The sequence below is a fragment of the Crocodylus porosus genome, unplaced genomic scaffold (assembly GCF_001723895.1).
Source record: "Crocodylus porosus isolate Cpor-Errol unplaced genomic scaffold, CroPor_comp1, whole genome shotgun sequence".
NCBI classification, from domain to species: Eukaryota; Metazoa; Chordata; order Crocodylia; family Crocodylidae; genus Crocodylus; species Crocodylus porosus.
The window spans coordinates 16,614,040-16,640,827 of NW_017728920.1; the positions used below are offsets into that span (position 1 = coordinate 16,614,040).

General features: G+C 43.6%; 1 protein-coding gene across 2 annotated transcripts in view; it reads right to left on the reverse strand.

Annotated features, from left to right (window-relative positions):
* Positions 1-24,783: 24,783 nt before the first annotated feature.
* ANK3 (ankyrin 3) overlaps positions 24,784-26,788 on the reverse strand; it is a 380,097-nt gene continuing 378,092 nt past the window's right edge. For both annotated transcript variants that reach the window (XM_019538622.1, XM_019538625.1), the window contains one exon: positions 24,784-26,179. The gene's annotated coding sequence lies outside the window, so the exon portion shown is untranslated. The remainder of the gene's footprint in view (positions 26,180-26,788) is intronic.

The window sequence follows — 26,788 nt, forward strand, 5'->3', positions numbered from 1 at the left end:
GAGGCCTCAGCTGCTGGAGTACTGTTTCAAATTTTGGGCCCCACACTTCAAGAAAGATGTGGACAGATTCAGAAGCAGATCCAGGATTTCACAAATGGGGATGCGGTAATGGCAACTGGCATTATAAGGATGGCTGTGCCCCTCTACTCCAAGTCTTCTCCCCTACCACACCGGATAGGATGGTAGGGAGGCAGACCACACTGCAGGAGCCTCTGGGATCTTAAAGTCCCAAAGCAAATAAGAATCCTGTCCCCGTACTTCCCCTCCATGCTCAGTGACACATTCCCTCCTCTTCCATCCCCTTTCCCCATCCCCACCTAAGCCAATCCTCTGCCCAGCCTTGCTGGAGCAGGCAGGAAGGCTCTGGAGCTTTCCCTGCCCCAGGACAGTGGAGAAAGTAGCAGTAGCAGGTGGGGGATGTGGAAAAGCAAGGGGAGGGGATGTGCTTCTGAGCACAGAGGGGAAGCGAGGTGGATTAAAAAGTCCCTGGATGCTGCTCCCATGCCATGGTCCAGTCTGAAAGGTGGGTGGTGCCACATCACTGCACTCCCACTGGATCTACCCTTGGAAAGATTGGAAAGAGTGCAGCAGAAAACAATAAAATGATTAGAAGCCTGGGAAGTGTGACTTATGAAAAAAGGATGAAAGAACTAGTATGATTTAGTGCAGAGAGGAAAAGAATTAGGGGGGATTTGATATCAGTTCAGATATCTGAAGGGTGATTATAAAGTGGATGGAAATACATTTTTTTCTGAAGGTGTAGGGGATACAGCTAGGAGTAATGGCCTCAAGGTGCAACAGAAGAAATTTAGCTTGGTAGTTAGGAAGAATTTTCTCACTGTGAAGGTGGTCAAACAGTGGAGCAAACCACATAGAAAAGTTGTGAAATTTCCACTACTGGAAATTTTCAAGAGCAGATTAGACATTCTTGACTGGTTTAGACAGAAATGACTCTGCTTTGAGTGGAGGAGAGACTAGATGACCTCATGAGGTCCCTTCCAATCCTGCTTGGCTATAATCTTATCTCAGTGAAGCTGATGAGTGAATTTTGGGGGTTGAGTACTGCAAACCAGTGCTACACTCTAATGTATCCAAGTAATACATTTTTTTCCAAAGGATACCCTATTGAGCAGCACTACCACCCATCATTGGGCGCTGATACGCAAGCGTGGAGGCTGTTCCAACATGCTGAAATTCCTGTGCATCAGAGCAGGCTTGATTAATCAGAGCACGGCAATTGCTGCCCTCCGGCAGCCTCCGGTATCTCATGTATCAGTGTCCTTGCACTTAAAAAATGGCAAGAGAGGTGCTTTATCTAAAGCTTTTTGCAAGAGCTTTAGTTCAAGTGCCTCCACCATTTTTAAGCGTGGGGACACTGTTTCACAAGATGTGGCAGTGCTTTAATTAGAGCAACTCTCAAAGCACATATATAATTGCCCATCATTTTTACTATAATTTAATGTTTAATGCTCACTTTACTTAGATTTGTATTTACTCTATATAATGTAATACATACATGAATTCCACTGAACTTCCCCTCAGTGGTTAGATCATAATATATTCTCACTTTTGATACTGCACTATATTTTAGACCATAACTTCAGAGATTTTTCCCATTTGCCTACTTTTTTGAGAAACTGTATATATATATGCTGCAGCACAGTGCTTTTAACATTTGAAAATGCTCAGGAAAAGTCTTCAGTGGAGTCTCTTCAGGAACAGAATAAAATCAGTTACATCAGTCTTCTGCCTGGTTATTTATCAGGGCTATAGGCAATACCAGTCTTTTTGTCTATATTGTATGGTTCATGAGGACTAGGGAAAAATAGGAAAATTCTATACTGGAATAGTTGATTTATACTGAGAAGTTCCTTTTCAGGCTGTGGAAAGCTCATACTTTACTGAAGTATATTTTACATGAATCAGGGAGCATCTCCTTACTAATCCAGTAGCTTGTTATTAGATAAGATTATGTTCATAGCCAGCCACTAGAAATCAGCATTGCAGAGCATGCCACAACTTGCCAAAACAATTTTAATAATGCAATTGTGTACAGATAATGCAGAGACATTCCAGCTTGGGGGCAGTTTAGCTTGCAGAGCCTGTGGGTATCAATAGCTGTTTCACTGGCAAGAGGTACTTAATGCGGCAGCACAGCTAATGTAGCTCTGCTTACTGAGATACAGTGCCAAAGCAGCTGAGGTCTAAAAAAGGAAACCATTGCAACCGAGAAAAATAAAGTTGTCTGTGATTGTGCATTATATCTCCTGTATTTCACCTTTGAAAAACCGGTCTGCATTTTGCAACTGCTTTTCTAAAAACAGTGTACTTTACTTGCTCACAATCCTGCTCTGTACCTCTTTTTGTACCAGGCCAGACCTGGTGAGAATCCAGTTGTGCAAGCAGGGTCCCTTTTAAGGAACAAGTTTATGCAGCCCATACTCGCACATAAACAAGAATTGGGATTAGGCCCTAACAGCTCTTTTTTTCTTGTATTTCAAGGAGATTTACGCACACCTTAACCACAGCTGTGCTATAACGGAAGTAGTTTTTACAGATCAGTGAGAAGAAAAACCTTTGTTGAAAGACTTAAAGGTTGCTTGTAAAGACTTAAACATATTTTACTGAAGTATGCGCCCATTCAAAAAATATTAAACATTTCTCCACAAAAATGTTATGCTCTTTAAAAAATAATCCCCCAAATCATGCTTCTAAATATTATAAAAATCAGAAAATGAATGGTTAAAGAATCCAGGCAGTCAATATATAATCTTCCATTATTCATTGTCACAATTACAACGTCACAATGACAAAAATGTCACTCATTGTCACTATTACAATGCTTACTTAAATTTAAAGTTTAATGAAAATAAAATGCACACAAACCATGTGGAAAAGGTGTAATATCACTAATGTTATGAATAGATCATTAGAAATGTATCCCTTGAATAACTTATAGTATTAAAAATAAGTTTTACCAGTTAATTGCTCTGACCTTTGTATCTGTTTGTTGCGGCTGTGCGAAGCTTTGGTCCCTGATTAGATTCAGTGGCGATTCAGCCCAATTCGGTGGCTGAAACTTCAAATCTGAATTGAATCAGAGGACCCTTTAATTTCTCTGAATTGAATCAGAACCCTCCAAATTGATTCGGAGAGATTCGGAAAGATTCAGTGATTCGGACATAGACACAGGTTTAAATGTTTTTTCTACATACTTCTAGGTACCAGGCGGCTCATGAATGCTGCCATGCTGGGGTGCATTGAGTGTCTCACATAAGCACAGTGTTTCCTCAGCATGGTTAGCAGCAGACCCGGAAGTGAACCAGAAGCACTTCCAGTCCACTTCTGGGTCTGCTGAAGAGCACGCTGGGAGCCCCCCCTGCACCCTCCTCGCTCGGTGACTGGTGCCTCCTGAGTCTGGGAGGGGAGGCACTCAGGGTCCCCCTGTGGCTGATCACAGCTGGGGGGAGGCGTGGGGGGAGAGGAGACCCTGTGCACTCTCTGGCAGATCCAGAAGTGGGCCAGAAGTACTTCTGCAGCCCCCTGGGACCTGCTCTGCTTCCCCTGCCTCCAAGTCACTCCAGGCAGCAGGTAGGGAAGTGGTGGGAGAGGGGACGGAAGTGGGGCTGCAGCTGGGCAGGAGTGTGGGGCTGGGACTGGGGCTGGGGCTGGCAGCAATGCAGAGCTTGGGTGGGGAGTGTGGGGACCCCCCCCACACACTCTCTCTATGGTGCACAGCCCTGGCAGGTGGTGGCAGCAGCAGGAGCAGCAGGTGGGGTGCTCAGGGCATTCATGTCCAGTGCAGGCGCTGCTGCCTGGTGGGGCATGGCTCAGGCCAGCACTGCACTGGTGAGGGGTGTAGCCTCTGCTGGGCCACCTCTATTGCTGGTGCTCCCCACACTTGCCAGGCATGGGAGGGAAGCCGCACACTGGAGCTGGCTGCCTTACCTGCTGGGGCTGCAAGGCATGAGAGAAAGACTCCAGCAGCCGGCTCCATCACCTGGGGCTTTCTTCCTGTGCCCAGTGAGTGCAGGGAGCACCAGCAATAGAGGTGACCCAGCAGAGGCTGCACCCCTCGCTACCATGTGCAGCACTGAAGCCACGCCCTGCTGGGCACCAGTGCTCTGAGCACCCCGCCTGCTGCTGCTGCGCCATAGGGAGAGTGTTGGCAGGGGTCCACACACCCCACACACCCTGCCCCCACAATCCCTCAAAGATACACAACCCTCTAACATACCCTATACCCCCCCACCATACACAAGCATACACACACATCCCACCATACATGTACACTCAGACACACACATGCACCTACAGCCCACCCTACACACATACACCCCCTACACACACACACATGCACATACTCCACCCTACACACACACATGTGCACACACATACACCCATCATGCACCCCTCACACCCTACCATACACACACAACCCCCCTGACACCCCACCATATGCACAGGCACACACAGACATATACATGCAGACACACACACACATCACCCCACCACACACGTGTGCACACACCTCACCATACACAACCACCCACACCCCACTATAAATGTACACACATGCAAACACACACACAACCATACACACACCTATACACCGCCCTATACACACACACTCACACCCCACCCTACACCCCCCCATAAACACAAACACCCCCCACTGTACATACCCACATCTCCCCATCCCACCATACATGTGCACACAGACCCCAATCCACCATACAGACATGCACATGTAAACACACACATACACACCCTACTCTATACATACACCCCAAGCCCCACCACACACACCCACACACACACATTGACACCCCCCAACTAACCATACACACACATACACCCCCCAACACCTGCACATACTCCCCACACCCAACCCTACGTGCACACACCTAACCCTCTGTCCTTGTACACACGCACACACCCAAACTTACACACACACACGACCTTCCACACACACATACACATGTCCCCCAGCACCTGACCCTACATGTAGACACACACACACAACCTCCTATACCCAACATCATGCGCACATGAACATACTCCTGTTACCTCTCAGCTCTGTGTTCTTGGGGAACCCCAGCACAGGACGCAGCCTGTCTGACTCACAAAGATTTCACCCCCCCACACCTGAACAAGAGCTGATTATGAAAGACAATGAAGATGCAGTGTGAAACACACCTAAAGCCCTCCAGATAAGGGTGACAAGAGTGAAACAACTGCCCTAGGTCTCATTTGCATCCAAGGTAGAACCAGATGACAATTCATTTACATGGGAGATGGAGAACAGAAAGCCCAAAGCAAAGACCACAGTGAATTCTGGGATCAGAGAAGCAGGGGAGCACTGCATGGTGGGGAATCTGTGCTCCAAATGCTAATTAACCCACATTTACACACACCCAGCTCAGCATTTATCAGACCAATTCTAATCTGGATTTACAAAGGACTTTCCTCCCCTCCCCAACACACACACCTCATCTAACCAGAACTAAGCAGAAGTAAAGTTTAATAGGCATCTTGGGCCATACATTCCCTGGTCCCACTATATGGGAGGCCTATTTAAACTTGATTGACTAAAACTCGGGGGTCACTGTGTTAGGGAATGCTGAGGCAAGAGACCGAGTTAGAGGGGGTATGGGCAACATTTGAACAAAGGTAAAGTGTTCATCACAGTGTCCAGCCCATTGGAGCCCTGACCACAAGTGTTGTCATACTTTTCCCAGGATGACTGGTGGAAGTCCTCCACACAAAACTGTATGAAAAATCATGCTAAACTGAGGCTTGTTCACAACAGATAAAAATACAAAACCCTGATGCTGCCAGCTATCTATTGTTTCTGAAGAAACAATGAGGTATCCCATCCAGTATATCTGCTATCCATAAGAATTTCAAGCTGACTCCTAAATGTCTGGTTACTCCTTAAAAACTTATATTTTTCCTGGTTGTTAATCTGTTTCTTGAGATGTTCCAAACCAGATAACCCCTTGTCAATAGAAAAGACAATTATTTACACCATTAAAAGAATACTTTGAAGCAGCTGAACTGAGGGTGGAAAAATCTGTGAAAAAAAGCAGCAAAGTGTGTATGAAGAGGAGAAATCTCTCTGACACCATCTGCTGTTGTTTTTGAGAAGCTGGAAGAAACAGATCGTTTCCCTTCAAGGACTGTGCTAAGAACATTACCTGTCAGCACTGGAACCTGAGTGCCTTGGACTGGTGAGATCCCAGCTCTCACTCTCTCTCTCTTTTCTTTTTTTCTCTCTGGGCATAGATTTCTGAACCTGAATTGTATTAGTTAAGCTTGAGCTAAGTTTCCCCAAATACTTAGTGAAACCAGGGTAGTATTGTAATTGTTTGTGTTTGTTTTCCTTTGCGTGTCTATTACTACTAGTACCATTATATATTTCATATGCTTAGCAATAAATAACTTTTGTAGTCCAACTGGTAGTAACTGGGTATATTTTTCCTTCTCTGCTTCTCTTTCCCCACTTGCTCTGCACCAACGCTTCTTTTACCCAAGCAAAAGATCCCTGTGAAACCCCAAAATACTGTGGGGTCTGCCCATCAAGAGGCTAAAAGATTGAGACGTACTGAGTTTGAAACACATAAGGGGATCAGCTTGTACAGGCTGATTGACCCAGCTTGGCTCAGACGTGCCCTAATGAACTGAATGCTGGCCCATAAGTGTGTCAGCTGGACACCCAACAGGATTCAGAGGTATTCTGTTTACCTGTGTGCTTTTGTGTGACTGCAGTTTATTGTTGCTGTGATGAACTAATTTCTGGCATATGAGGGTGTCAGCCTGCCCATGATGATCAACCTGGCCGGGTCAGGCGTGTCACGTTAATCTGCGTGTGTTTGTGTGTGTATGACTGATTTGGTGACTGGAGGAACCAAGCCCCATTGAAACTGAGTCCTGCAAGATAGCTCCATTGAGGGTGAGGACTTGCAGAAGGGAGATATACAGCTCCATATAGAAACACAAGTACACAAGCAGCACATTGATAGAATTACAAAGACCCTAGAAACGTATCCCTAATAAATAGCACACCCCAAAGTGATGGGCAAATCTGGTAATACCCCCCACACCTCACCACACATGCATATGCCCCCCACACCCTACCCTACTCACACGCACACAGATGCACATACATGCATACACCCCCACACCTGACCCTACATGCACACACAGCCAACCCTACACACATACACACACACTCCATAATTTGTGCACATGCACACCCCCCCACCTGACCCTATGAGTGCAGCCCCCCCCCACACCATTTCAAAAAATATGGGTGCACACATTCACACCCCCAGATTCCAAAGGTTGCTGAAAGCCACAACATATGTAGCTTCTACAGTGCAACTAAAGCACACAAGAAGCCATCCCTCTTAGGTCTAAAGGTGGAACAATTCTCTTTAAAGACAGCTCCACCATCCATGTATGGTAGAAGGAGCACTTTCAAGAGCTCCTGAATTAAGATTCTAATGCAGAAGAGAATATCATCAAATCCATTCCACAATTCAACACTCCAGTAAGGACTACTTTGGAGATCCACCAACTCATCAAGAGGCCCTGAAAAATATTAAGCAGATAATGGAATACCAGCTGAAATCTATATACAAAGCGGAAAAAAGCTCTCTTATGAACTGCATGTTGTTATGATAAAAATCTGGAAACATGAACAGATTTCAAGTGACTTGAAAGATGCCAGAATCGTTATTATATTCAAGAACGGAGATAGCTTGGATTGTAGCAAGTATCATGGTATTGCATTCTGTCTATAACTGGGAAGATCCTAGCTCACTTTCTCTTCCTCACTTCCCTCACTGAGGCGATTCTACCCGAGCTTAAATGTGCTTTCAGACCATTCAGAGGTATAAAAGATATACTCTTTGTTGCTAGACAGCTGCAAGAGAAATTCTGTGAGCAACACCGAGATCATGACATAGCCTTCATTCACCTGACTAAGGCCTTTGATTCAATCAACAGAGATTCCCCATGGAAGATCCTGATGAGATTTCAATGCCTTCCCAAATTTGTTATCATCATCAGATTTTTTCAGAATGACATGATGGCAGCTGTTCTAAGCAATGGCTCTGAAATGGACCCCTTCACTATTACAGCTGGAGTCAAGCAAAGATGTGTAATTGTACCAACACTCTTTTCCATCTCTATCACAGCTATTCCACATCTTATTGATGACAGATTTCCATCTGGAGCCATCATTCAGTATTACATGTGCAGGCAGTCCTCAGACTGACATCACAATTGGTACCTGAAAACTGCGTCTTAAGTTGAAAAGTTGTAACTCGGAACCAATTTTCTCTTAAGAAACAATGTTATAAATGAGGGATTGGTTCCTGAACAAGGCCCGATACCCTATTTTCACTAAAAATACCCCAGAAGTTTGTACTGGATCAATTATAGATGAGTAATATAGCTACATTCATGTATTTATATTGTAAATAGCAATCATATTGATTTGGAAGGACTTCTTTGAGGTGACTCTGCTGGACTTTTTGAAGGGCTCTTGGTTGGACTTTTTGAAGGGTTCTTGGCTGGAGTCTTCTCAGGATTCCTGGCTGCCGGTTTTTTTGGAGTCTTGTCTGCTTTCTTAAGGAAAGTGTCCAAGGAAGTTTGGACAGATGTTCTCCAGGGAGATGAGTGATGCAGCAAACTTGTTCACTGGCATGGCGTCACATCGGATCAAGGGTTGTAAAATTGGAACTGACGTCATAAAGTTGAAAAAGGGTGTCAATTTATAAACATTGTAAGTATGAAACATTGTAACTTGAAACGTTGTAAGTTGAGGACTGCCTGTATAGGAATTTCTTTAACACCAGCTGGTTACATTCCAACACCTCCATTACTAATCTTCAACATGTTGATAATTGTGTCAAGTGTGCCCACTCAATTGAAGCACTCCAGGAAGTGTATGAAATGCTTGGACTCATGGTCAACTTCACAAAAAACCCAAGATCCTTTGCAAACTCACCCCAAACCAATCAGCTGCTCCCTTACATATTACACTTAGAGGGCAATCCTTGGAGAATGTTGAGCCTTTCCCCTACATGAATAGTTACCGTTCCCAAAAAGTAAACATAGATGATGATATTCAACACTGCCAGTGTTGCCTTTGGATGTCTCTGAAACTGTGTTGTCAATGATCATGATACTAGGATGTAAATCAAACTGCTTGCCTACCAAGCTGTTGTCATTCCCACATTTTTCTGTGGGTGTGAAATTTGGATGATGTATTGGAAACACCTGAAAGCTTTAGACTGTTACCATTGTTATCATCAATGGTGTCTTTGGAAAAATATTCCATATGAACTGGAAGGACAGAAGAATAAGTATCAGTATTCTGGCTTAAACAAATACCACTAGTAAGTCACATTTAAACAGCACCAGCTCTGTAGAACAGGAAAAGCCCTAAGGATGAGCCCCAAGCCAGTCTGTCAACTGGCTCCCAAAATAGGTTCTATACTCTCAACTCATGAATGGTCACAACTCCAGAGGTGGGCAAAAGAAGAAATTCAAGGACCTGTTTTGAACACCAATCTGAAGAAATGTGATATTAACATCAATACCTGGGGACTCTAAAACATAATCATCCCCAGTGGTGCTGTGATTTATGATAAGGCATTGATCATTTTGTGCAAACTTGCCTCACTCTGCAAGCAGATAGAGGGGAAAGAGCTATGATTCAATATAACCACATTCTGCTCCTTCCTCCTGGAACTATTTTTGCCACACCTGCAGTTGAACATGTGGATCTTGGATCTGCTTCCTCAGTCATCTGCAGACTCACTGATGACTTCCTTATTTACAGGAAGACTAATACTCTTGCATAAAGGGGCTGCTAACCATGAATTATCTCTTACTAGGGGAAGTACAGCCATTTTTTTCTGTTCCAAAGCAAATTTCAGGTTTATTCTTATTGAATATCTTATAAGAAGAAAGTGCATCTTCTGTGATATAATTATTCTCCTGGTCCTTATAGGAATAAAAGTCTAGATTTTTGTTTTCTGGTTTATGATGCATAAGACAATGCAACAACACCCCTTCTTTGTGTTCCAAGGAATGGGTAACATTATGTTCTTAGATTAATTTAAGTTAACCATAAATTGGTAGCTTGACAGAAGAATGTTATGTAGCCATGTGAACAGGGCTCAACTTGAGGGGAGGAAATGGCAAAAAATTCCCTAACAGCAGTCCCTTAGCAAACTTTTTGTGAACAAAAATTAGATTCTGCTTTTATAATAGACTGCACAGATGTTCAGAATCTGGTAATGCAGGTTCTACTGGGCAGTGTTAAGTTATTCATATGTGATTCTTTCCTAAGCCTGTGAGAGGTTAAGTTGTGGCCCCTGGGCTCCTGCCCACCATTCCCCACTACTCCAGCTCCAAGAACAACCAGAGTCTTTGGGTTCTGCCTCCCTACTCCAGCTTTCACTGGCTGCCTCCCAGGGGGGAAGCGGGGTGGGAGGGGCGGGGAAAGGAGGGCAGGGCAGGGCAGCATGGCTGGGAAAATAAGGTGAATCTGAAACTGCATAGGTGCAGTGGGCGGGGGAAGTGGGGTGCAGGGGCATGGTACAAGAAGAGGAGGGCACAGATATATATTGCAGTGGAGGCATGGAACCCATATGGAATGCAGCCTGGGGCACCCATGGCTCACTCTGGTATAGCATGTCATCAATTCTGCTGCCATCCTTGTCATAAACGGATCAAGCTCCAGCTTTCTATGATTTAGTTTTTTGCATTTCTAAGTCATTTTAGATTTTATTCTTAATGAAAATTGTTCCAGGCAATCTATTCTCTGAGGGTTAAAAATCTGCTAATTTTCAATCTGAATTTACCCGTTGTTAAGTAAATCCATTTGTTCTATCCATGTATCCTTATATATATATATATATATATATCCATTTGTGACAAAGAAGCCAGTGAACAGGAGCTGCAAACTGGATAAGCAGATTGCAGGCAGTTTGCAGAGGGCAAGTGGAGGAAGGGAAAGACAAGCCAAGCACCAGATCCTGCCCAGGGAAGGTATGTCATCCAGCTGCCTGTGCCTTTGGTTTGCTGAGCGTTTGTTTGGTGGGCTGTGTGTGTTTGGGGTGTGTGCTCTAAGACAGTGGTCTCCAAAGTGGGGTGTACGCACCTCAGGGGGTGCACAAGACTGTCCATTGGGGTGCAGGAAGAAAATATTAGAACTTCTATTTCTATTTCTATAAATATACATATATTGGGGTTGCGTGCTCAAAATTTTTTTACTGATAGGGGTGCGCGATCAAAAAAGTTTGGAGACCACTGCTCTAAGAAGCTGGAAGTGATTTCTGATTGCTGAGTAAATGCTGCCTGGGCCTGACAAATGCCATAAGAAGGGGGCAGAGCCAGCCCAGGCCCAGCAGGTTATAAAAGGAAACTCCCCACGCAACCAAAGAGCCAGTGACCAGGGAGCCAGTGAAAAGGGACTGCAAACAGGGTAAGAAGTTTGCAGGCAGTTCCTAAGCCAGTTTGTGCCCCCAACCCAACACACACACACTTTTTCAGGGACAGACCTTTCAGCTTGGCATGAGGAAGCAGGGAAAAAAAGGAACCCTTTGGGGCCAAGGAGCAATAAACAGGCCAGCTTCCAGGTGAGTTTGTTAGGGAACGTCTGCTTGAAAGAAGAGCAAAAAGAGAGATAAGGCAGATTAAGAGACCCAGAGAAAAGGCTGGAGGGCTGTGCAAAGACAGAGCCACTGCCTCTGCTTGCATCTGTGAGGTTTCTGTCCAGGTAGGACTACTACCATTATGGCTTCCACCCAGGTCCATAAATTGGTAGCTTGACAGAAGAATGTTATGTAGCAATGTGAACAGGATAGCTGGCTTTACTTTAAAAAAACCTTATTGAGAGTGCAGAAATAAACCATCCTGATGCACAGGAAGACTAGCAAGTATGGCAGAAGACCAGCTTAGCTTAGCATGGACCTCTTTAGTAAACTAAATCAGAAAAGGAAGCTTCTAAGAAATGGAAACTTTGATAAATAACTAGGAAAGAATATAAGAGTATTGCTTAGGCATGCAGGGATGAATGCCAGGAATGCCAAAGTACAACTGGAGTTGCAGATAGCAAAGAATGTGAAGGGTAACAAGAAGGGTTTCTACAAGTATGTCAGTAGCAAGAGGAGGATCAGGAAAAGTGTGGGTTCCTTACTGAATGGGGGAGGCAACTTTGTGACAGAAGATGCAGTGCTCAGTGCCTTTTTTGCCTCAGTCTTCACAGGCAAGGTCAGCTCCCTGACTACTGCACAGGGCAGCAAAATTTGGGGAAGAGGGGAGGAACCCTCAGTGGTGAAAGAACAGGTTGGGGTCTATTTAGAAAAGCTGGATGTGTACAAGTCCATGGGGCTGAATGGGATGCACCCAAGGGTGCTGAGTTGGCTGAGCAATGGTCTCAAATTGCAGCAAGGGAAGTTTAGGTTACATATTAGGAAGAATTTTCTCACTAGGAGTTTAGTTAGTTCTTGGAACAGTTTACCGAGAGAGGTGGTAGAAGCTCCATCCTTGGAGGTTTTCAGAACCCTGCTAGGCAAAGCTTTGGCTGGGATGATTTAGTTGGGGATGGTCCTGGTCTGAGCAAGGGGTTGGGCTAGATGATCTCCTGAGGTCCCTTCCATCCCCAGCTTTCTATGATTCTTGAGTCAATGTTATCCTTTAACTTAAATAGTCCTTTTCACTGTCTGGTATTTACCCTCACTATGTATCCTCTCTCCCTTCAGTTTGCTATGCTAAATAAGGCAAGTTCTTGTAATCTCCTCTTGTAAATTAGGCTCACCATTCCCCTTAATCCTATGACATGTAATAACAACTTCATTAAACTTGCTGGCTTCTCATGGGTGACTATGCTCGCAGACATGGGATACCTTCAATACCATTTGCTTCTTAAATGCATAATAGTGGGCCTGACTACTTGTGCTGTAATTACCTGTAATGTACCTGTAATGACAGGCACTAAATGTAATGTGCCGTAATTGGTGCAGATGAAGTGACTTTAATGTGCATTAGACTAAATCTAGTGTGCATTAGCATGAGCTTTGCCCACCGCGCTGTGCAGTCTTCTGCACATTAAGCATCTTGTGTAGACACACGCACAGTGCACCAAAGTGGTGCATCAACAAAGTCGGTCAATGTGCAGCTACATTCAATATGGGCAACCTGTTAGCATGGTTGTAGGTTTTAAGCAACACAGAACCACTTCAGATCTTCATGAGAAAGCAACTCTGAAAAATACAAGAAATCAATCCTAAACTGCAACTGTATATTGATCCCCCCCATCTGAAAATCACTTCTCCCCTATGGTCCAATATGTTGTATCAGAATCATGCTTATGAAAGGAATAGGACTTAATTATGACAGCAAATAAATTCTTAATTGCTGATTATCCCATTGGCCTTCCTGCTTTTGACTTCCTATGGTGTCAGTGGGGCTTGCTGAATATGTTCCAGCCAATTATCATGAATGTGGCCAACATAACCTGTATTTTATAGTTGCAGGCAAATACAAATGGCTGTCTGAATTGTTGACAAGAACCACCTATCAAGACTTGGTGGTTCAATGACATTGAACACTGCTAGTGAAACTGCCCTTGCTTGGTTTTGTAAGACACACATTAAATCAGTGGTCTCCAAAGTGGGGTGCGTGCACCCAAGGGGGTGTGCAAGATGATTCATTGGGGTGCAGGAAGAAATATTAGAACTTTTATTTATATTTATATAAATATACATATATCGGGGGGGTGTGCGCAATAATTTTTTACTGATAAGGGTGCATGATCAAAAAAGTTTGGAGACCACTGCATTAGATGATAGATAGCCAAACATTTCCTTCATTAGCCTACTGTCCTTTCTCTGCATTTGTTCCAGTTTGAATTAACCTTTCTTAAACAAGAGTGGTCAGAATTATGCGTAGTATTGATGATATCTCACTAGTGCCTGCTAAAATATCTTTAATACTTCTGTATATTTACTGGAAACACCTCAACTGAAACATCCTAGGATCACCTTTGCCTTTTCTACAGGCATACAGCTGGGGGACATAAACATTAGGGGTGTGCGAAATGAGCCCTATTGGATTCAGACTGAATCAGGGACAGTGATACGATTTGTTGATTTGGATCACTGTCCCTGATTTGATTCGGCTGAATCTGAATCTGAAGACTTGATGCTGATTCAGAGAATCAGAGATTTGGACACAGACACAGCTTTAAATATTTTTTCTACATACCTCAGGTACCAGCATGGTTCATGAACACTGCAATGCTGGGGCACATGGGGCATCCCACAGGAGTGCAGGCGGGCCCTCCACGTGCTCGCCAGCAAACCCAGAAGTGAATTAAAAGTACTTCCAGTCCACTTCTGGGTCTGCTGGGGAGTGCACTGGGAGGCCCCCTGTGCCCTCCTTGCTCAGCGATCAGCTATGGGGGGAGCCCAGGTGCACTTCCCAGACCCAGGAGGCATCAGTTGCTGAGCAGGAGAAGCTGCGGGGGGGCTCCCCTACTGCACTCTCCAGCAAACCAGAAAGTGGACTGGAAGTGCTTCTGGTTCACTTCCGGGTCTGCTTCCGAGTGCACTGGGGAGCCTCCCATGCTCCTGTGGGAGGGTCCATGTGCCCCAGCATCACAGCATTCACGAGCTGCCTGCTACCTTGAGGTATGTAGAAAAAACATTTAAAGTTGTCTGAATCTCTCTGAATCGATTCAGAGGGTTCCAATTCAATTTGGAGAAATTAAAGGGGCCTCTGATTTGATTTGTATTTGGAAATTCAGCCACCGAATCGAGCCGAATTTCTACTGAATCAAATCAGGGACTGAAGCTTCATATAGCCCTAATAAACATTCTATGATTAAGTAGCATATGTAGGTTTTTTCTCCTCACCCACTGCCGGCTGAAGAACTTACAGTTTGTAAAATAAACATTCGTATTAGTCCCTTAGTATGCGGTCTTTCCTTTGTACTACTGAATTTCATTCAAGGTCATACAAATCTGTGTGTGAGCTCACACCTCTTCCATAGGGACAATCCCTCCCAGCTTTGTGTCATCAGCAAACATTAATGTCAAGATCATTAATGAAAATATTAAATCAGATCAATTCCAAGGCTGATCCCTGGAGAACTCTGTGAATTTTTTTCAGCATAAGTGGACATCGCTTCCCTTGTGAAGTAAATTTAGTCAGGCTTTGGCCTCTCTGACTAGAAAAAAACAGACAGAGACCAGAAGTGCTAATACTGCTTATTTCAGTTATATGTTTTGAGATAAAAAAAATTCCTGCATTATTACTCTGTGCACAGGAGTAAGTTTGTTTTAGTTTCTTCAAGGTCGTATTTTTTTTCTCTTTATCTGTCTTAAGTATAAAAATGCTTAGAAACTTAGGGGCGGGGTGGGGAGGATTCCTTTGAACAGACAAGTGGGCGATTCCCCTTGCCGTCTGGAATTCTCCCTGTGATCACAGTATAGCCCTAAATAAAGAAAAGCTGGCTCTGTCAGTTCTGAGTCAACCACAACGCGAAGTTTGATTTCTTCCACACTTGGAATCAAGTCTGTGCTCACTTCACAATTCTTGTCTCTCACAATTTTCACCTCAATCAATCCTAATTTTTTCCAATTTTACTACTAATTTCCATTGTGGCACCACATAAAAATGCCTCAACTGAAGTAAAGATAGATTAGGAAACTAGGTGCAAAATTCCATTACCAGTCTTACCAGTCCTGTATGCACCTTCCTCTATATTCCTCACAAATATCACATTAGGTCTTTTTGTCAGAGTACTGCACTGGGAGCTCATGTGAAGCTATGTGTTTGATATGACTTCTAAATCCTTTACTGAGTCACTGTGTTACAGCTTGAAGCCCCCATTCTGTAGATTTGGCCTGTATTTTTGTATGCAACTGTGGGAGCATCTACATGTGTGCTTTACTGTGGAATTGACTAATTAGCCCCACAGTAAAACATCGCTGTCTAAATGTGCACCTTTATTAGAGCTCAGTAAATGAATTTACTTTGCTCTTTCATAGTTGTGGCAGTGCACCTTTGGGTGCCTGCCACTTTAAGGGTTTAAGCAGGCTGCAGACCAGCCTGCAAGTGGAAACAAACCCAATCAGGTGGTCACATGGCACTCAGGAAGCTGCCTAATTGGTGGAGGGTTGGGCAGCCTGGGTGTAAGACCAGGCCCTGAGAGCAGAGTAGGCAATTGCTGCAGGAATGCCACTGGAATAACATCACCCAGCTGGAGATTTGCTGCTCCCAGAACACCTGGAGGTCACTGTAGGAACTATGGGGTTGGAGAAGATTCCCGGTCCTGGGGCATAACCTAAAACTACACCTTGCCGGGGTTGGACAGTGTGGTGGGGGCTGCCTGTGGTGAGGCAGTCTCCAGGAAATGCCGTACCTGTGCTTCCCCAGTGAAAGGTGCAGAAGGGGTGCCGTATAGCCTCAGCTTCTGCTGCCTTGTGGGTATCCCATGAAGGGGAAAGACTAGGGGAGCACACCCAGACAGAAAACCAAAAAGCCCAGGTCCACTGAGGGGAACCTGAGGCAGTGTCCAGGTCCATTGAGTGGGCTTGTAACATGAGCCAGGTCCACTAAAGAGGAACCTGAGGCCTAAGCAGGGAGAGGTCCAGGCATGTTTGAGGACACCTGAAGCCAAATTTGGGCTGTAGGCTGAGTGAGACCTAGCTAAGGGGCTGGGGGAGTTAGAAGTGATTTTTCGATGCCATCTGTGAGGCATGGGACACAGTGTAGGAGTTCAGAGCTGTGTATAACGCCCTTGGCATCCAGGCATTAAATGGGCAGCCTCCCACCTATGGACAACTTTTTAGTTCCAACAAAGGCATGGCAAGCAAGTTGGGTGGGCAGACTGCCCTAGACAGGTGGGCAAGTTAGTGTTCCAACTCGCCTCAAGATGGCCCTCTGTCACAACAGTATGGAATGATAGTACAGCGGAGTAGAGCTATGTGCTAAAACACACATGTAGATGGTGGCTGGGGACACCCTCATGGCCTAGACAGCCAATCTGCAGCATGTAGAGTAAGGGCAGAGGAATTCTGGGCTGGCAGGCCAGTGCTCTTGGCTCAATGTGCTGCAGTTCTAGGCACACGTATAAATGCTATACCCAGGAGAGATAAACTTTGGTGCTAACCGTGCTGGAGTTTACCACTATGTGCTAATTGCATATCTAGATGCACCCTGTATGAGCTTATATTTGGCTGAATCTGGCTGCATTAATGCCATTTTGTTAGACGCAACTTGCTAAGTCATTGGGCCTAGAAAAATGGTACTGTCCTCTTTGTTATTTATTCATACTGCCAATCTTTGGGGTATGTACAAATGTTATCAGACATGTTTTTATATTATTTCTGGATCATTAACAGAACCTTGAATAATACCAATCCAATACTGCAAACCCTAATTAAAAGCACTCAAACTTAACAAAGGTTTCAGTAAATACAATCACATTTTATCTTCTTGTTCATAAAATTAAATGGAATGGCCTCCAAATGTTGGGATTACATGGGACCAAATGTTGCTGCAGCATATTCCTGCAAGATATAAGGATGCCTTGTTCATGATGTTTCTGCTTTTCCAAATCTCTGTAAGTCCTGAATCCAGTTGAACATAACAAGATGCTTTGTGCATTTAAATAAAATGTTAACCTCTTATAAACCATCTTTTTCTTGTGTTTGTTTCCCTGACAAACTCACTGCTGTAGGTCCATGTAATACCATCACCTGCAACAGCTTCTCTAGGACACCGGCAGCTGCATTAAATTGAGAACAGTCCACTTGAGTTTCATGATTGGCAAAGCATAAAAGTTTCTTGATGCCTTTCTGAAAGCTTTTCCCTGAGCTGTGTGGCGCTCTCCTTGACTTTAGTTATGGATCTGAGCCATAATACTGATGCTATAACAACAATCTGTTGCAGTTAGAATAGAATGACATAAAAACACATTTAATACTGAAGGCTTCATACAGACTAAACTCCCACTGAAATATGAAGATTGCAGCACTAGGCCCCTACACAGACCATCTTATAATTTTATAGGACTCTGAAGATTATGCTAATAATATCTATGAACACACTTAGTAAGAGCTTTTCTGCATTACAGTAAATGTCAAAGCATCATCCTCCTATGAATTTCTGTTCTATTACAGTGCTGAACACATCAACAAAGTTTTAAATGTCGTTAAGCCATTGTTCATTTACTGGTATATTTCCCCAAGCTTAGTGGTGAACACACTAAAGTATCTAACATAATGTGTTAAGGACATATTTGAGGGTTAAAATAGTGTACTGAAAAACAGTTGCCATCTGAACCTATTTGCTTTACTCTAGTAAATGATTGTAAGGCTTAATGATAATAGTGATTTGGTGATTGTAAGTACAGTCTAAGTTGCGAAGATTGAACCACCAATAAGCAAATGAACAGACATTCACTTTAGATTCAGGAAATGCAACCACATGCCTGCAGTGGCACAAGTCAGAAGCCAGGGGGCACTAGAGCATGGCTCACTGGCATATAGCTAGCATGGGCTGTGTGTTTGCTTCCTCCTCCTACTGCCCCCGAGGTCTCTGGGATTTGCAGTCCAGATTCACAGCAGCAGGACTCTGCAGGCTTGCTCATCACTTCCTCTTCCTGCTTCCAGGTGCCTCTGGGATTTGTAGTCCACAGTCACAGCCAGCACTAAGCAAACAGGGCAGGGCAGCTCCATACTTGGGGGAAGGGAAGTTTAAACCCCCCTCCCTGGCTTCAGACCTCAGCCAGGGTTTGCCTGGGGAAGAGGGGGGGCAGTGAGCCAGCCAGTGATACCAGTGAGCCAGCCTTCACTGCTCCAGCTAGGGAGCAGAGAGATGATGCCAGCTCTGCTCTCTGGACCAGACAGCCCAGTCCAACCCAGGGCTGCAAAATTCTGGGATACTGAGGGGCTCTGGTTGAACTTGTACCAGGAAGGGGTTTCCATGGAGGCCTCAGCCATGCTGGCAGCATGCACAACCAGGAGGAAATGGTAGATGAGGCTTTCTTCAAACAGCTAGCAGAAGTTTTCCAATCACAGGCCCTGATTCTCATGGGGGACGTCAATCACCCTGACATCTGCAGGGAGGGCAATACAACAGTGCCTAGGCAATCCAGGAAGTTTTTGGAGAGTGTTGGGGACAACTTCCTGGTACAAGTGCTCTCTTTGATCTGCTGCTCACAAACAGGGAAGAATTGGTGGGGAATGTAGTAGTGCAGGGATAGGGAATGTCTATCTCATGGGCCAGATCCAGTTGGCTGGGGACTCCATTACCGAGCCACCCCTGCCTGCATGGCTTGTGCTGGTCTCCATGGAGACTTCAGCCTCAGACGTGCCAGCAATGTACATGGCAGAGCTGTGCAGGGGACTGCTCCAGAGCTGCTGGGAAGAGTCTGGAGCTAGGGCAGGGTTGCAATCTGTAGCCTGCACACTCTGGGCAGGGCCATGCATGCAGGGGATCATGGCTCTGACCTGGCTTCTTGCAGCAGTGACAGCCTGTCTGGAGCTGGGGCAGAGCCATGATCCTGGCAGCTCCAGAGCAGCCTCCTGTACTGCTCTGCTGCATGAGCTGCCGGCACGGCTGAGGCCTCCATGAAGGCCGGGACAAGCTGTGCAGGCACGGATGTCTGGGAAATGGAGTCCCTGGCCAACTGGCAGCCCAGAGATTCCCTATCCCTGTAGTAGTGGATGGCAATTTGGGCAGCAGTGACCACGAGATGATTGAGTTTGGGATCCTGAGGAAAGGAAGGATGGAGACCAGCAGAGTAAAGACCTTGGACTTCAGAAAAGCAGACTTCGACTTATTCAGGGAACTTACAGGCAGGATCCCTTGGGAAGCCTGTCTGAGGGGGAAGAGGAGTCCAGGAGAGCTGGCTATACTTTAAAGAAGCCTTACTGAGAATGCAGGAACAAACCATCTCAATGTACAGGAAGACTAGCAAGTATGGAAGAAGATCAGCTTGGCTTAGCAGGGAACTCTTCAGTAAACTAAGGGTTTCTACAAGTATATCAGTAGCAAGAGGAAGATCAGAGAAAGTGCAGGTCCCTTACTGAATGGGGGAGACATGAAGCCACCTTGTGACAGAGGATGCAGAAAAGGCTGAAGTGCTCAATGCCTCTTTTGCTTCAGTCTTCACAGGCAAGGTCAGCTCCCAAACTGCTGCACTGGGCTTGCACAGTTGCACAGTTTGGGGAGGAGGGGAGCAGCCCTCAGTAGTGGCAGAACAGCTTAAGGACTATTTAGAAAAGCTGGACATATGCAAGTCCATGGGGCTATAAGGGATACACTCAAGGGTGCTGAGGGAGTTGGCAGATGTGATTGCAAAGTCACTGGCCATTATCTTTGGACACTCATGACAATCAGTAGAGGTCCTGGAAGACTGGAAAAGGGCAAACATAGCATCCATTTTTAAGAGAGGGAAAAGGGAGGATCCAGGGAACTACAGGCCAGTCAGTCTCACCTCAGTCCATGGAAAAAATCATGGAGAAGATTTGCCAGGAATCCATTTCTAAGCACTTGGAGGAGAAAATGGTGATTAGGAACAGTCAGCATGGATTCACCATGGTCCAGACATGCCTGACCAACTTAATTGCCTTCTATGAAGAGGTGACTGGCTCTGTGGATGCAGGGAGACAAAAGGATGTGGTATACCTTGATTTTTAGTAAGGCTTTTGATACGATCTCCCACAACACTCTCACAGGCAAACTAAGGAAGTACGGGCTGGATGAATGGACCATCATGTGAATAGAAAACTGGCTGGAGCATTGTGTTCAGAGGGTAGTAATCAATGGTTCAATGTCTAGTTGGCAGCCAGTATCAAGTGGAGTGCCCCAGGATGTGGTCCTGGGACTGGTTTTGTTCAAAGTCTTCATCAACAGCCTGGAAGATGACATAGAGTGCACCCTCAGCAAGTTGGCAGATGACATCAAGCTGTGGGGAGTAGTAGATATGCTGGAAGGTAGGGCTAGGATTCAGAGTGACCTAGACAAATTGGAGGATTGGGACAAAAGGAATCTCATGAGGTTCAACAAGGACAAGTGTAAAGTCCTGCACAATTTTCTTTTCTTGGCACATTAGTGCCTGGCTTAAATATACACAGTGCAAAAAACTAAGCCCAAGAAACTCCTTATTCAAGGAAAATGTCACATTTTATAGCAGGAACTATAGAAGTAAGAAGCCCAGGTCAACCTCAACTCTGACCCCTTCACACAAATATGTGTGTGTCAAATTGTGGAATACAGCAAACAATCTAAAGACCAAGCTGCCTGCCAGGGATATCACAGGTAGTTCAGGGGAAGAAATTAGGCTTCACAATGACAGCAAACATACTCCACAGCTGCTACCACTGTCTCAGAGGTGAAGTGCCAGGGTATTTGCATTTACAGCTCCACCAGCCTCTCTACCCTTTTTCTGGGACAATATGCGCCTCCATGGAGCACAACTGTATTGTGTACAAGCAGCCTTTGCTGGGTCTGCAATGTGCTTTCCCCCATCTGTACTGGAACTTCACGGGTTCAACTGAGTTACAGCTATCTATACACGCAGAGGTGGGGCAGGTTTTATCAGGATTTGGGTCTGTTATAAGAAACTTTCATGATGCTGCCTTCCACCTATGCAGTAAACAGACATGACCCTTTCTTGAAGATTCTGGAAAATACAGACCTCCTTGACTCCTCTCCCTAGTGATTAGAAAACTCTGGAAGATTCATATGGAGATACTCAGAAACTAATTTCAAAGTTGATCCCAAACTTGAAAAATCCTTTTGTGCATTTTCTTCTGCACAGCACAAGCTCCTGCCCTACCTGCCTCTTATACTTGGGGCTTCTTAGCTTTGCTCTTTAGGGAGGCAACCAGAAACAAAATTTTCCTTTTTGAGAAGTCCTTCTCAAGGTGTTTTCCCAGAGTCCTTGAAAGGATATGTGTAGGGGTCTACTTAATTCAAGGAGGCGGCTGTCTGATTTCACGGGAAGATTGCAGGGCCAGACACTATATTTACAGGCTGATTGTGGCAGGCCCCATGCCAATGATTGGCTGCAAATGTGAGGGGCGGGGCCCCTCTTATTATTTTGGGATCTCGTGATTGCACGGACATTACCTGCCTTCATGGGCAATGCCAGATTTCACTGTTTCCAGGAAATCCGCAAAATCGTTATTTTAGTAGGTCTCTAGAGATGTAACTCTAGACAGCTGTAGGGAAAGCATCAATATGCCAATTTTTGCCATAACTCCACCCTTCAACTCCCTCAGTGTGTAAGTTACACAGATTGATGCTGGCTAATTACACTGCCATAATGATTACAGATGATTAGCTTACTGAAAGATCCTACATTTTCTAGACAATACATAATACAGTAATAAGTTTACAGTGCTGCCTAGATTCATTATTAAATTTATATGAGCTCTGTAGGCCAAATTCAGAGATTAAACACGTAATGGTTACTTTCATGCACAGCTGTGGATAGCTTCTTTTTGGGTGTTATAATTGGTCAGTATATATCATATATATTGATTATTATAATACAATTGAATGGCACATTTCACTAGAGCTATTAAGGTAATAACAGTGTCAGGGCAATTCAAGCCACTTGGATTATACAGTCCCATGAGGGAATGGAATAAGTATTGAAAGGCACACAGATGATCATCCCCCCCGTGATGTAACACATACGCATGACAACAGTTTTGCTTTCAGGAATTTGGGGTGCAGTTTCCCCGATTGCCTGCACCAATCTTCTTGAAACTTGACAGGCTTCATGCGCTCAGCAGAGGCTACAAACCCTGCAAAATTCATCCAAATCAGACAAAACAACAAAGTTATAGATATTTCATTGTTTCCCCATTATACCCTATGGCTGAATCTCTGAAGTGCTTCAGAAGCTCCAAACCGCTTCAGAAAGCCTAATGAAGCCAGGGCCTCAATCCAGACACACTGCTTCAGACACCAAAGTGTTCAAAGCTTCTCTGGATCCAAAGCTCTGACCGAAGCCTCACACAGCCCTAATCTAGGAGCATCCTATGCAGTCTTAAGATAGAAAATTAGTTGCTTTCCTCCAGAAACCGAAGTTGCATTCAGTAAATACAGCTGCAGTCATTGTATCCAAACAGTAACCCTGAAAAGGGACCATGCAGGGGAGATCTATGAATAAAACTGACAACACCTCATCTGCCTCCACTTGCCAATATAAAAAAGCTAAAGAGGAACTCAAGACTGTAGTGTTGTAGTTCACAGCCTCTGGCTTGCTTACATGGTGCTCATTATCTTTGTTTCCATATTCCATTTGCATTATAAGACAGTGAAAAAGGTGATTACTTTTCTGTGTATACAATGGTAGCCCCAGGGGTGTCATAGATATACAAATGGGAGGGAGACCAGGTTGCTTGATAGCAGAAGGGAATGGGACGTGTCCACAAGACAGTCTAGTAAGCTGCAGCCCATGTTGTCTTGGAGAATTACAGCTCTTGTGGGGAGACTGACACACAACAGTGAACATGCTGCTATAGCAATACATAGTGTTACCTTGGACTGTGGATTTCAAAAATAAGTACTTGTGTTCTACTGGAGCATGAGGAGGAGGTGGTGGTTGCCCTGCAAACTCCCTCAGGTGACCAGTAGAAATGAGTATTGTACCAGTAAGTGTCATAAATTAGACAAAATATGTATTACTTTATTCATTATTCATTATGATTATCCAGGAGGAACACTTTTGTTTTCATTAATGTGTTAGGAATAAAATTGTTTGTAAGTAGTATCTTTCATGTACTTTATGTGAAACAGAATAAAAATGCCTCTGGTGTTATCCTATACTGTATCTTGTTGTACAGAACATGCCCCAGAGTAAAAGATGCACCTTGATTCTGAAAGGCAGAATGAAAAAAGCCAAAAAAAATTCCTTGTATGTAACTGAGTAGCAGCAGCTGGTGAGCTGAGCCTGCACATTGTTCTTTTTCCTATGCTTCCCTACAGATTTTATTTTAATGTTTTCCTGGAATGTGGCAGAAACTGTTCTTACTATGTTTCTCACATATAATGTGCACTACAATTTCAAGTGGCTTTTTTTTTTTTTTGGAAAAAAGGTGTGTGCCATATGTGAGGAAATAAGGTAGATGATGTGTAATATGCTACATTAGTCATATAGTTCTTATTTTAACACTGTTCTTTCAGGCTTGGAGGAGGGGTGGGGGTCAGCCCCTGGTTTTGGATTGCAGCTTTGGGTGGTGGAGGGGCTGGCTGGGGCATGAAGGTAGTACAGTATGTGGTTAGGTGGCAGGCTGCCCCTACACTGTAGCACCCTTGTACCCCAGCTAGCTCTGGTCACAGTTTACATGTGCATTGAGGCAGTGTAAATTACTCTGCTCTAGTGTAGTACTTGTCCCAGACAGTACTATCTTATGGTAGAGTTACTAATTTACAATGCCCCAATACAGGCACACGTGTAGATGGTGACACTTACTGCAGAGCTAATTAGTCAACTCTGCAGTAAAGCATACATGTAGATGTATCATGCACAGGTAATGATGCATGCTACATTGGTCCCATTCAACTCACCTTGGGAAAGCATGCCAGATAATGTCCATTCCCACTAGGAAGTTTAGGACATGCTATCACACATAGAAAGTGCTGGAGTAACAGAAGCCAATACAATGACTATTTAACATTCTGAAGGCATAATTCTAATGGGGATAACAAGATTGCTAAAAACCACGTAACTGAAGAGTTTTAACACAATTTATTTTATGCTTAAATAATCAACTAGATCATCCAGTGTTTGTTGTTTTCATACATATGTCATTAGAGCTATTATCAATGAGTGCTGTTTTCATGTGAATATAATCAACAAATTAAAAGATTTCACCAAACCCAAATAAAAATGCCCTTTAAAACACAGCAGCCTTAACAACCTAATATTACACTGCTAGAATGATTACAGATGATTGGCTTACTGAAAGATTCTACATCTTATAGCCAGTACACAATACAGTAATAATTTTACAGCGTGCTGCCAGTCTATTAGCTAATAATTTCTCTTCAGTCCATTTTAAAATATCCAAAACTTGTGCTCCTTAGAGCACCAACCCACCTCTTAAGCTGCAAGCATTACCCCAGTATAAAGCGAGAACAGATAGCACACCCCCTAATGCATCTACTGTATATGTTATGTTTTTAGATCATTTCATTGAAAAATTGGCAACCGCAACAAGTATTAGATGAAGGGCTTTGTGTTTACAGATAAAATCGTATTTTTCATGTTGCAGTATAGTGTTTGCAAAACTGGAAAAGACTTAATCAAAATAAGGTGAAACACATGCATCAAAATATTAGTACTCTGAAGAAAAATTTTCACAGAACTACAGAATTCCTCATTTTGGGAATCATTTAAATTTTGCAGTAGATTTTAAAGATTTTTTTAAAATCAAGCTAGCATTTTGCATATACAAACATTATAATTGATAATATACAAGAATCTGTGAAGATGCACTCAGAATATCCCTGTAGGTGTAGCTATTTGAGACACCTGTTATGTTCAATACAGTCGCAATATTCTGTTTGTGATCTACGAGGCAGTGCCTTATCAACACTTATTTTATTTTCTGTTAGAATTTATACAGTGTTATTTATTTACAGCAAAACTATTGATGTTTAAAAAAGAAACAAATAGTGTTTTATACCCTGACAGTTTGGGTCCAAGAAAAATAAGGCGAGCTGTTGTGGATTTAATAATTTTAGTGTCTTTCTGTGGTTTAATCATTTCATCATCTTATGTCCCCACTGGTCACAGGAATTTATTTCTTTTGTGATGACATCAAATTGCTTGAAATAAGCTGTTAACAGCGTGGCATCTTGTATATACACTGAATTGTTAATTGCACGCTCTCCAATCCTGTGAATGAAAGTGAATGTCCATGCTCTGTAAATTAGCTCATGCTAAATTAATCTTGTTTGTTTGTTTTTTCATTTTGTGGGGTTTTTTGCATAAAAACCATGCAGTTAATGTGTGGAAGCAGCAAACACACGCACACTTTATAAGTGAATGTTTAATTCCTGTTGATTTTTTTTTTCTTCCATGACTGTTTCTCTAAAATACTGGCAGTAAAAGCACACATTCCTGTGGGGAAAAAAGATAGTAGAAATGATTTCAGAATATCTCATCAGGGTCAATTTCAACTTTTTCTTTTACAATGTGAAAAAAAATTAAATTAATATTACAACATTCTCTGATAATAGGATAAATCTAGATATACAATATATAGAAAGATAAATTAGTTAAGTGTTCAGTATGATGGTAAATGTCAGTATACAATATTCTCCACTCCTGATAAATTGGCATTTAAAAGCATTTGGAACACATTACATTTAATTACAGATGGAAACGTAACAGCTTTTGAAACATGGCTCTAAGAAAGATGCACTGACTTTGCTTGAAAGGCAGTGCAACTCTAATAATCCTTGATTTTTTTTTTTTTTTTTGGTATAAGTGGTCATTTACATTCTGGCCCTGCATTCCCTGCATATTCAAATCTCCCACTGACTTGGAAACTACTGATTTTAAGAGAATAGGGAATGCAGTATCACAGCTTATTAAGGCTATGTGTAAAGCACATGCCATTAGTTTAGGGATATGCTCCATTGATTTGTACCATATATTTCTCATTGGCCACTTGGCTTAATTTGTTAAGCAAGAATAGTATGGGTAAAATGGGAAATATAACTCATA